Source organism: Tachyglossus aculeatus, chromosome 4, assembly GCF_015852505.1.
Source record: "Tachyglossus aculeatus isolate mTacAcu1 chromosome 4, mTacAcu1.pri, whole genome shotgun sequence".
NCBI lineage: Eukaryota > Metazoa > Chordata > Mammalia > Monotremata > Tachyglossidae > Tachyglossus > Tachyglossus aculeatus.
The window spans coordinates 4,381,332-4,393,521 of NC_052069.1; positions in this window are offsets into that span (position 1 = coordinate 4,381,332).

The window sequence follows — 12,190 nt, forward strand, 5'->3', positions numbered from 1 at the left end:
CCCCTCTCTAGACAGTAAGCTCATTGTGGGCTGGGAGCGTATCTGTTATATTGTTATACTGTACTCTGGTACCTGGTCATTTCAAAATCAAAAACAGTCAGTCAGTCAGTCAATTGTATTTATTGAGTACTTACTGAATGCAGAGCACTGTACTAAGCATTTGGGAGAGTACAATATAACAATTTCCTTCCTCTGACTCCCAAGCCTGGGCTCTGTCCACTGAGCCACGCTGTTCCCCATCCTCAGAACGCACTTTTTTCCATATCCGTGATTTATTCATTTACATTAATGTCTGCCTTTACCTCAAGACTGTAAACTCTTGGTGTGGTCAGGGAATTTGTCTACCAACTCTATATAGTACTCTTCCAAGTAGTTAGTACAGTGTTCTGCACACAGTAAGCACTCAATAAATGCGATGGAATGAATGAAATCGACAGACCACTGCTCCCCCCATCTTCAAGCCTTATCTCCCCCAGGAAGCCTTCCTTGATTAGCCTCTCATATCCTCCAAACTAACCACCTCCCTCTCTGTGTCCCACAGCATGGCTCAGTGGATAGAGCCCGGGCTTGGGAGTCGGAGGTCATGGCTTCTAATCCCGGCTCCACCACTGGTTAGCTGTGTGACTTTGGACAAGTCACTTCACATCTCTGTGCCTCAGTTACCTCATGTGGAAAATGGGGATTAAGACTGTAAGCACTACGTGGGACCACCTGATTACCTGGTATTTATTCAATCGTATTTATTGAGTGCTTATTGTGTGCAGAGCACTATATTAAGCACTTGGAAAGTACAATTCAGCAATAGAGACAATCCCTAACCGATAATGGGCTTACAGCCTAGAAGTGGGGAGGCAGACAACAAAACAAAACAAGTAGACAGGCCTCAATAGTATTGTATCTACCCGAGTGCTTAAACAGTGCTTGGCATATAGTAATCTCCTCACCGTGCCTCGTTCTCGCCTGTCTCGCCATCGACCCCCGGCCCACATCATCCCCCGGGCCTGGAATGCCCTCCCTCCCCACATCCGCCAAGCTAGCTCTCTTCCTCCCTTCAAGGCCCTACTGAGAGCTCGCCTTCTCCAGGAGGCCTTCCCAGACTGAGCCCTTTCCTTCCTTTCCCCCTCGTCCCCCTCTCCATCCCCCCATCTTACCTCCTTCCTTTCCCCACAGCACCTGTATATATGTATATATGTTTGTACATATTTATTATTCTATTTATTTATTTATTTATTTTACTTGTACATATCTATTCTATTTATTTTATTTTGTTAGTATGTTTGGTTTTGTTCTCTGTCTCCCCCTTTTAGACTGTGAGCCCACTGTTGGGTAGGGACTGTCTCTATATGTTGCCAATTTGTACTTCCCAAGCGCTTAGTACAGTGCTCTGCACATAGTAAGCGCTCAATAAATATGATTGATTGATTGATTGACTGTCTCTATATGTTGCCAACTTGTACTTCCCAAGCACTTAGTACAGTGCTCTGCTCACAGTAAGCGCTCAATAAATACAATTGATTGATATAACGAATACCATCATCATCATCACTTGTCTATTCCCTCTGAGGACTTTCATATTCACTCTATCCCCACCCTCCAGCATTTATTTTCATATGTGAGCCCGTTGTTGGGTAGGGACTATCTTTACATGTTGCCAACTTGTACTTCCCAAGTGCTTGGTACAGTGCTCTGCACTCAGTAAGCGCTCAATAAATACAATTGATTGAATTAATGAATGAATACTCTGTGGCTTACCTTCTCTGTAATTTATTTTAATATCTATCTCCCCAGCTCCTTAAGGGCAGGGATCATGCCTACCTATGCCACTGCACTCTCCCAAGAACTTAGTACAGTCCTCTACACTCCGTAAGTGTTCAATAAACACCAGCAATCGATCAATAGAATTCAATGGTAAAGACACAACAGTGGGAGAGATTTTGTTCATCAGTCTCACCTAATCAATCAAGACTTCTCTACCTCAGGGGCCCTAGGAGGAGCTTATAAACTGTTATAAATGGAAATGTCTCAACACAGAAATCTAACCCTTGGAAACACTTTTCCTTCCTATTTCACTCCTTTTTGAAAGAATGTTTTTCAGCAAAAGAAGCTTTGATTTCTTATCTTCAGAACAAAGACTTTCTTCAAGCCAAAAAGTGCAATTTTTTGAGGATTGTCTTCGCTAACAGAGATCAGATCCTGAAAGCAGGATATTTAGCCTGCTCCCGTGATCCTGACTGGGATAATAAGTTTGTATTTTAGAGTCAAGTTTCCTCATTTGTTTCCCAACAGGGAACAGCCTGTCAAATGCATACAATTGCTAGACAGCACTTCCGTGAAGCAGCATGGCTCAGTGGAAAGAGCATGGGCTTTGGAGTCAGAGGTCAAGGGTTCGAATCCCAACTTATGCACATGTCTGCTGTGTGGCCTTGGGCAAGTCACTTCACTTCTCTGAGCCTCAGTTACCTCATCTGCAAAATGGGGATTAAGATTGTGAGCCCCACGTAGGGCAACTTGATCACCCTGTATCCCCCCCAGCGCTTAGAACAGTGCTCTGCACATAGTAAGCGCTTAACAAATGCCATTATGATTATTATTATTATTATTACTTCTCTGCAGCCTCTGTAATTCCCTGCTCTTCAGAGCCCAGAAGCCCATGTCTAGAGGATCGGAAATTGATGGTGGAGTCATGGCTAAGACATAGCAGAACTTAATACAAAGTAGGTCTTAAATAAACGCTGTGGCATTTAGGACTAGGAGTAAGACTTTTCCCTAGGATCCTGGGCTGTAATACTGACACAGTGCTGACTTAAAGGATAATAATAATAATAATAATTATGGTATTTAAGTGCTTGCTGTATTCATTCAATTGTATTTATTGAGCGCTTACTATGTGCAGAGCACTGTACTAAGTGCTTGTTGTCAGACTTTGTACTAAGCACTAGGATGGATGCAAGCAAATTGAGTTGGACACAGTCTCTACGCCACATGGGGCTCACAGTCTCAATCCCCATTTTACAGGTGAGGTCACTGATGCACAGAGGAATGAAGTGACTTGCCTAAGGTCACATAGCAAATTAGTGGTAGAGCCCAGATTAGAACCCATGACCTTCTTACTCCCAGGCCCATGCTCTATCCGCTATGCCATGTTGCTTCCCCTATTTATTTAATTTTTTTTTAGGGTAATTTTTTAAATGATTATTTTTAATGGTACTTGTTAAGCACTTACTATGTGTCAAGCACTATTCTAAGTGCTGGGGTTAATAATAATAATAATAATGGCATTTGTTAAGCGCTTACTATGTGCAAAGCACTGTTCTAAGCACTGGGGAGGATACAAGGTGATCAGGTTGTCCCACATGGGGCTCACAGTCTTAATCCCCATTTTACAGGTAAGGTAACTGAGGCACAGAGAAGTTAAGTGACTTGCTCAAGGTCACACAGCTGACAATTGGCAGAGTCAGGATTTGAACCCAGGACCTCTGACTCCCAAGCCTGTGCTCTTTCCATTGAGCCACGCTGCTTCTCCTAATGCAAGTTAATGCAAGTTATTCAGGTCGGACAAAGTCCCACATGGGGCTCACAGGCTAAGTAGGAGGGAGAACAGTTCATTCATTTTAAGTGTATTTATTGAGTGCTTACTGTATACAGAGAGGAAACAGGTACAGAGAAGTGAAATGACTTGTACAAAGTCACACACCAGGCAAGTTAAAAAGCCAGGATTAGAACCCAGATCCTCTGACTCTAAGGCCTGTGTTCTTCCCACTAGACCATGCTGTTCAATGGCTTAAAATGGGAAGGTTTTCTCAGTTCTCCGTAGGCTTTTCCAAGATGATAATGCATTTTGATGAAGGCAGATTATTGGAAAAGTTTGATAAAGGCAGATTAAAAATCAAAGGAATGCTATAACTTATTATAGGGAGCAGAAAATCTGCATTTCCTTCTCAAGGCTCAATTGGAGAATTCCAATCATTTTTTTTCCCCCAATTCAGCATGTACCTCCAAATTTCCAGAGTTAAATATTGAATGGAGTGAAAATGGATACAGGAAGACCAACTCTATACCTGGTTCATGGATGGTGAACCAGGTCATGATGGAAAATTTGTTTATGAAGAAAGAAGAGAAGCCGCATGGCTAGTGGAAAGAACCCGGGCTTGGGAGTCAAAGGACCTGGGTTCTATTTCCAGTTTTGCCACTTGTCTGCTGTGTGGCCTTAGGCAAGCCACTTAATTTTTCTGTTCCAAAGTTATCTCAACTGTAAAACTTTGAGCCCCATGTGGGACATGGACTGTGTCCAACTTAATTATCTTAAATCTACCCCAGTGCTCAGTGTCTGGCATATAGTAAACACTTAAAAAATGGCATTGAAAAAATACATAAATTTTAAAAGAGGGAAAGGCAAGGAAATCATTTTGTGAAGGCAGTACAGATGTTACTACCAAGTATGATAATAATACTACTAATAATAATAATGATAATTATAGTATTTGTTAAGCGCTTACTATGTGTCAGGCACTGTACTTAGTGCTGGATACAAGAAAGTCCAGTTGGAAACAGTTCATGTCCCACACGGGGCTCACATTCTTCATCCCCAACTTACAGATGAAGTCACTGAAGAACAGAGGAGTGAAGTGACTTGCCTAAGGTCATACAGCAGATAAGTGGCAGAGCCAGGATTAGAAACCATGACCTTCTATTTAGTAATACTAAATACTAAATACTTTTGTTTCTGAGAACAGTTTATGACCATATAAACTTTCCCTGATAGGTCTGCTGTGTTGTACTCTCCCAAGAGCTTAGTACAGTGCTCTGAACATAGTAAGGGCTCAGAAGCGGTATGGCTCAGTGGAAAGAGCCCGGGCTTTGGAGTCAGAGGTCATGGGTTCAAATCCCGGCTCCACCACTTGTTAGCTGTGTGACTTTGGGCAAGTCACTGCACTTCTCTATGGCTCTTACCTCATCTGGAAAAATGGGGATTAAGACTGTGAACCCCCCCCCCCCGGGACAACCTGATCAGCTTGTAACCTCCCAAGCGCCTAGAACAGTGCTTTGCACATAGTAAGTACTTAATAAATGCCATTATTTTAATTATTATTATTATTATTAATAATAATAATAAATATGATAGATTGATTGACTGATCGATCTATTGATTCTCAGTTCTGTGCACCTCTTCCAGGAGGCCTTGCCACACTGAGCCCCCCTTTTCCTCTGCTCTCCCTCCCCTCCCCATCACCCCTACTCCCTCTCTCTGCCCACAGCACTTGTGCATATATGTACATATCTATAATTCTATTTATTTTATTAATGGTGTGTATATATCTATAATTTTATTTATTTGTATTGATGTTATTAATGCCTGTTTACTTGCTTTGTTTTGTTTTGTTGTCTGTCTCCCCCCTTCTAGCCTGTGAGCCCGTTGTTGGGTAGGGATTATCTCTGCTGAATTGTACTTTCCACGCACTTAGTACGGAGATCTGCACACAGTAAGCGCTCAATAAATACGATTGAATGAATGAATGAATATCTGTCATTTTATGTATTTATGTTTGTCTCACCCTCTCTAGACTGTAAGGTGATTGTGGGCAGGGAATGTGTCCGTTATATTGTTCTAGTCTCCTCTTCTGAGGGATAAGTACAGCACTCTGCACATAGTAAGGGCTCAATAAATTTAATTGACTGACAATCATTCAAACAATAGTATTTACTAGCCCTTACTGTGTGCAGAGCACCATACTGAGAGTGTGGGAGAGTACAATAGAGTTGGTAGAAAAGATCCCTGCCCTCTTCCTCTAAGAGGCCTTCCCTGACTAAGCCTTCCTTTTCTCTTCTCCCACTCCCTTTTACATCCCCCTGACTTTCTTTCTTTGAAGCAGCGTGGCTCAGTGGAAAGAGCCCGGGCTTGGAAGTCAGAGGTCATGGGTTCTAATCCCAGCTCGGCCACTTATCAGATGTGTGACTTTGGGCAAGTCACTTAACTTCTCTGGGCCTCAGTTCCCTCATTTGTAAAATGGTTATTAAGACCGTGAGCCCCATGTGGAACAACCTCATTACCTTGTATCTCCTCCAGCGCTTAGAACAGTGCTTGGCACATGGTAAGCGCTTAACAAATACCAAAATTATTATTATTATTAAAATTATTATTATTATTCACCCCCCTCCCAGACCCTCAGCACTTATGTACTTAGCTGTAACTTATTTATTTATGTTAATGTCCATCTCCCCCTCTATTATTATGGCATTTGTTAATTGCTTACTATATGCCAGGCGTTGTTCTAAGCGCTGGGGTGGACACAAGCAAATCAGATTGGATGCAGACCCTGTCCCATGTGGGGCTCACAGTCTCAATCCCCATTTTACAGATGAGGGAGCTGAGACCCAGAGAAGTGAAGTGACTTGCCCAATGTCACTCAGCAGACAAGTGGCACAGCCGGGATTAGAACCCAGGATCTTCTGACCCCCAGGACCGTGCTCTATCACTAGGCCATGCTGCATCTCTGCTTCTCCATGGTTCTTTAGGCATGTAACCCTTGCATCACCAGGGAGTTTTTTTCTAGAGATTTAAAATAGGTGAGTTGTGATTGTCACCTCTTTTTCCTATCTAAGCACTTAGTACGGTGCTCTGCACACAGTAAGCACTCAGTACATCCCATTGATTATTGATTTGACCAGGTGACTATGCTACAAAGCAGAAGCAGAGTGGCTTAGTGGAAAGAGCCTGGGCTTGGGAGTCAGAGGACCTGGGTTCTAATCCCGGCTCTGCCACTTGTCTGCTGGGTGACCTTGGACAAGTCACTTAACTTCTCTATGCCTCAGTTATCTCATCTGTAAAATGGGGATTAAAAGTGTGAGTCCCAGGTGGGACAACCTGATTACCCTGTATCCACCCCGGCACTTAGAACAGCGCTTGGCACATAGTAAGCACTTAACAAATACCATAATTATTATTAAAGAAGCAGCATGGCTCAGTGGAAAGAGCCCAGACTTTGGAGTCAGAGGTCATGGGTTCAAACCCTGGCCCCGCCAATTGTCGGCTGTGTGACTTTGGGCAAGTCACTTAACTTCTCTGTGCCTCAGTTACCTCATCTATAAAATGGGGATGAAGACTGTGAGCCCCCCGTGGGACAATTTGATCGCCTTGTAACCTCCTCAGCGCTTAGAACAGTGCTTTGCACATAGTAAGCGCTTAATAAATGCTGCTGTTATTATTATTAATAAAAATATTATTAATATTAATAATAGTAATAATAATAAAGACACCAGAATCGGACATCGACTTAAGAATTGTGCTAGGATAATAGGATAACCAATAGTTGAAGAATAATGATGGTACTTGTTAAGTGGTTACTATGGGCCAAAACACTCTGCTAAGCATTGGGGGTAGATACAAAATCATCAGACAGGATGAAGTTCCTGTTCCACATGGGGCTTAAAAACCAAGTAGGATGGAGAATAGGTATCATAGACCTGGGTTCGTTTTTTTTATGGTATTTTTTAAGCAATCATATTTATTGAGAGCTTACTATGTATAGAACACTGTACTAAGCACTTGGGAGAATACAATACAACAGAATTAGTAGGCAGGTTCCCTGCCAATAATGAACTTGTAAGTGCTTATTAGATGACAGGCACTGTACTAAGTGCTGGGGTAGATACAAGCTGATCAGTTTGGAAACAGTCCCTGCCCAACATGGCTTTTACAGTGTTAATCCCCATTTTACAGATGAAATAACTGAGGCACAGAGAAGTAGAGTGACTTATCCAGGTTCATACATCAGGCAAGGGGCCAAGCCAAGATTCATTCATTCAATTGTATTTATTGAGCATTTATTGTGTGCAGAGCACTGTACTAAGCGCTTGGGAGAGTAGGTCCTTCTGACTCCCTGATCCACTAGGCAATTCCACATCTTAGATAACACCGTTATTTGCTTTTACTTAGAATGTGAGCCCCAGTTAGGAGAGAGATTGGGTCCATCATGATTATCTTATATCTACCCTAGTAATAATAATAATAATAATAATAATAATAATTGTGGCTTTTGTTAAGTGCTCACTATGTACCAGGCACTATACTAAGTGCTGCACTGGAGACAAGCAAATCAGGTTGGACACAGTCCCTGTCCCACGTGGGGCTCACAGTCTCAATCCCCATTCTTTACAGATGACACAACTGAGGCCCAGAGAAGTGAAGTGACTTGCCCAAGGTCATACAGCAGACAAGCGGTGGAGCCCATGCCCTTCTGACATCCGGGCCAATACTCTAGCCACTACACCGTGCTCTTTCAGTAAGTGCTTAACAGTACCATTATCATTACATCCCCATTTTAGCCACGAGGTATTGAGGCACGTAGAGGTTAAATGACTTGTCCAAGGTCACAAAACAGACCCGTGACAGAGCTGGGATTGGAACAAGGATCTCCTCACTCCCAAACCAGTGCTCTTGCCACTAGGCCATGCTTTCAGAAGGAGACAATTCCGGAATCCAGCAGGGAATATTTCAGGAAACAACAGAGAGCGAAGAACAGTGATAAATTAAGGTCCAGAGACGAGAGTTTGTGAGAGGTTTTTTTATGGCATTTGTTTAGCGCCTACTATGTCCTAAGTGCTGAATTAGGTACAAGATAATCCGGTTGGACCAAGTCCCTGTCCCATATGGGGCTCATGGCTTTCATTCCCATTTTACAGATGGGGTAACTGAGGCACAGAGACATTAAATGACTTATCCAAGGTCACACTTCTGGCAAGTGGGTAGCTGGGATTAGAACCCAGGACCTCTGATCCCAGACCTGTATTCTCTGCCCTAAGCCACTCTACTTCCACTGTTCAGTCCACTAAACACAACAGGGCTGTGTTTTGTAAGCAGGAAGAACAGCGTGGCTCCGTGGAAAGAACCCGGGCTTGGGAGTCAGAGGTTGTGAATTCTAATCCCGGCTCCACCACTGGTCAGCTGGGTGACTTTGGGCAAGTCACTTGTCTGGGCCTCATTTACCTCATCAATAAAATGGAGATTAAGAGTGTGAGCCCCACATGGGTCAACCTGATAACCTTGTATCTACCCCAGCACTTAGAACAGTGCTTGGCACACGGTAAGCGCTTAACAAATACCATCATTATTAATGTTATTATTATCTCCACATCAAGAATGCACGCAATCAACTCTGTTCAGTTCCACAGGACTCAGGACCATGCTTTCATTGAGAGCAAAACAAACATGGGAAGCAGCACGGACTAGTGGATAGAGCAAGGGCTAGGGAGTCTGAAGGACCTGGGTTCTAATCCCAGCGCTGCCACTTGACTACTTTGTGACCTTAGGCAAGTCAATTAAGTTCCCTGTGCCTCAGTTACCTCATCTGCAAAATGGGGATTAAGACTGTTAGCCCCATGTGGTATGTCCAACCTAATTATCTTGCATCTACCCCAGCGCTTGGAACAGTGCTTGACACAGTAAGCACTTAACAAAGAACATCATCATCATCATTATTATTATTATTATTATTAATACTATTATTACTATTATTATTACTATTATTATTATTATTATTATTATTATGTCCTCAGAGATGTCTTCTTAATATTATCCAAGCAGGTTTTGTGTCTCTTTTTGTAAATTTTTTGTGAGGAAGAAAGCCATTCTTCTAATGATCAGAGGCTTCTTATTGAGAATGTACGATACGGAGGCTCCTATGGTTCTCCTGATTTATACTCCTCTGATAAAAGTGTTTATTCCACCCCATTAGCTATTTATATAATATTTTTAAAGGATGTGTCTGGGTTTCCTGACATATAGCATAAAAGAAGGCATAATTTAGTCTGTGGTCCAGTTTGCGGAAAAACAGCTATCTGTTATACAATAACCTGCTACAGTAACTCTAATTCTCCGGAGACTAATTTTCTACTCCATCTGATGCTTTATGTAGGTTCACCTGTGGGTTTACCCTTGAATGCCGGCTATTTCTGGAGAGAAATTCGCTAAATGAATTCATACCGAGAACCATGGTTGATGGGTCATTGAGGACTATTATCATGTCATGCCTTAACAATGTTATATGGCTCACTACCTAAATAGTAATTCCCAAGTGAAAATGGTAAACGGTACATGCTTTTTCGACTAGAGAAAGAGAATCATTGCCAACTCAAATAATGCAGCAGATGGGTAGGCTGGAGATCAAACAGTAGCTTCAGAAAACTTTCGGGTGACCGTGGCTAGAAAGATGTTAAATCAACCTTGCAAGGAGGTCCTTTCAAGGAGAATTCAAAAAATAAGTTCTCAAGCACGTCTTGAAAGTTCTCAAGAATCTAGATGCTTTCTCCATGCAGGCTTATTATTTGATGAGTTCAGGTTTGAAAGAGTGAAGATATTCCACGTGCAGTTCTATTTTTATTTTTGGAGCTCTAATGTCTCCTTCGAAAACATTCAGACCACGTTTCCCCACTCCCCAAGAACCTCCAGTGGTTGCCCATCCACCTCCGCATTAAACAGAAACTCCTCACCAATGTCATTAAAGCCGTCCATCACCTTGTCCCCCTCCTACCTCACCTCTCTACTCTCCTTCTCCAACCCAGCCCACACACTTTTCTCCTCTAATAGCAACCTTCTCCATGGGCCTCCACCTCTTCTATCTCACCGCTGACCTCTCGTCCTCATCCTGTTTCTGGCCTGGAACACCCTCTCTCCTCTTATCAGACAGATAACTGCTCAACAGCATAAGAAAACAAAAATCTCTCCATTCCTCAGTTTCCTCATTCGTAAAATGGGAATAAGATATCGACTCTTTCTACCTCACAGGACTCTTGTCTTGTCTTATTCCATCGAGTCATCTCCAACTCTTAGCAATACCATGGAGACATCGCTAGCTCTCTTCCTCCCTTCAAAACCCTACTGAGAGCTCACCTCCTCCAGGAGGCTTTCCCAGACTGAGCCCCCTCTTTCCTCTTCCCCTCACCACCCCCCCGCCCTACCTCCTTCCCCTCCCCACAGCACCTGTATATATGTTTGTACAAATTTATTACTCTACTTATTTTACTTGTACATATTTACTATTCTATTTATTATGTTAATGATGTGCATCTAGCTTTACTTCTATTTATTCTGATGACTTGACACCAGTCCACATATTTTGTTTTGTTGTCTGTCTCCCCCTTCTAGACTGTGAGCCCGTTGTTGGGTAGGGACCGTCTCTATATGTTGCCAACTTGTACTTTCCAAGCACTTAGTACAGTGCTCTGCACACAGTAAGTGCTCAATAAATACGATTAAATGAATGAATGAATAAATCTCTCCCGCAACACCCCACCTCCATATGCCATTGTTCCAGCTGTTTATCATTTGAGGAAAAAAGGAGAGAGTGAGAATGAGCTTGGTAAAATGGAAGCCAGTCAATTCATCAATCTATGGGTATTTATTGAGCTCCTACCATGTGCAGAGCTTGTGCTAAGCACTAGGGAGACTACAATTGAGTAAGTAGACACAATAACAATAATGGTATTTAATAATAATAATGATGGCATTTATTAAGCACTTACTATGTGCAAAGCACTGTTCTAAGCGCTGGGGAGGTTATAAGGTGATCAGGTTGTCCCATGGGGGGCTCATAATCTTAATCCCCATTTTACAGATGAGGTAACTGAGGCAAAGAGAAGTTAAGTGACTTGCCCAGAGTCACACAGCTGATAATTGGCAGAGCTCGGATTCGATCCCATGAACTCTGACTCAAAGCTCATGCTCTTTCCACTGAGCCGCACTGCTTCCCCATTTGTTAAGAGCTTATTATGTGCCAGGCACTGTACTAAGGGCTGGGGTGGATACTAGCAAATCGGGTTGAATTTGGGCTCACAGTTTCAATCCCCATTTAAAAGATGAGGTCACAGGCACTGAGAAATGGAGTGACTTGCCCAAGGTCACACAGCAGCCGAGTGATGGAACCAGAATTAGAACCCATGACCTTCTGCCTCCTAGCCCTTTGTGCTATCCACTACGCCATGCTGCATCGTCACCATCCTTAAGGAACTCACAAACCAGTGCCAACATCATTATCATCATCATATTTACTGAGCACTTCCTCTGTGCAGAACACTGTATTGAGCACTTTGGAAGAGTACAAGGGAGCAAGGAGACCCAACTCCCTCCCTCAAGGAGCTTTTAATCTAGCAGAGGAGACAGAACCAAGGTTCTAGTGTTCACCCACTTTTGGAATAG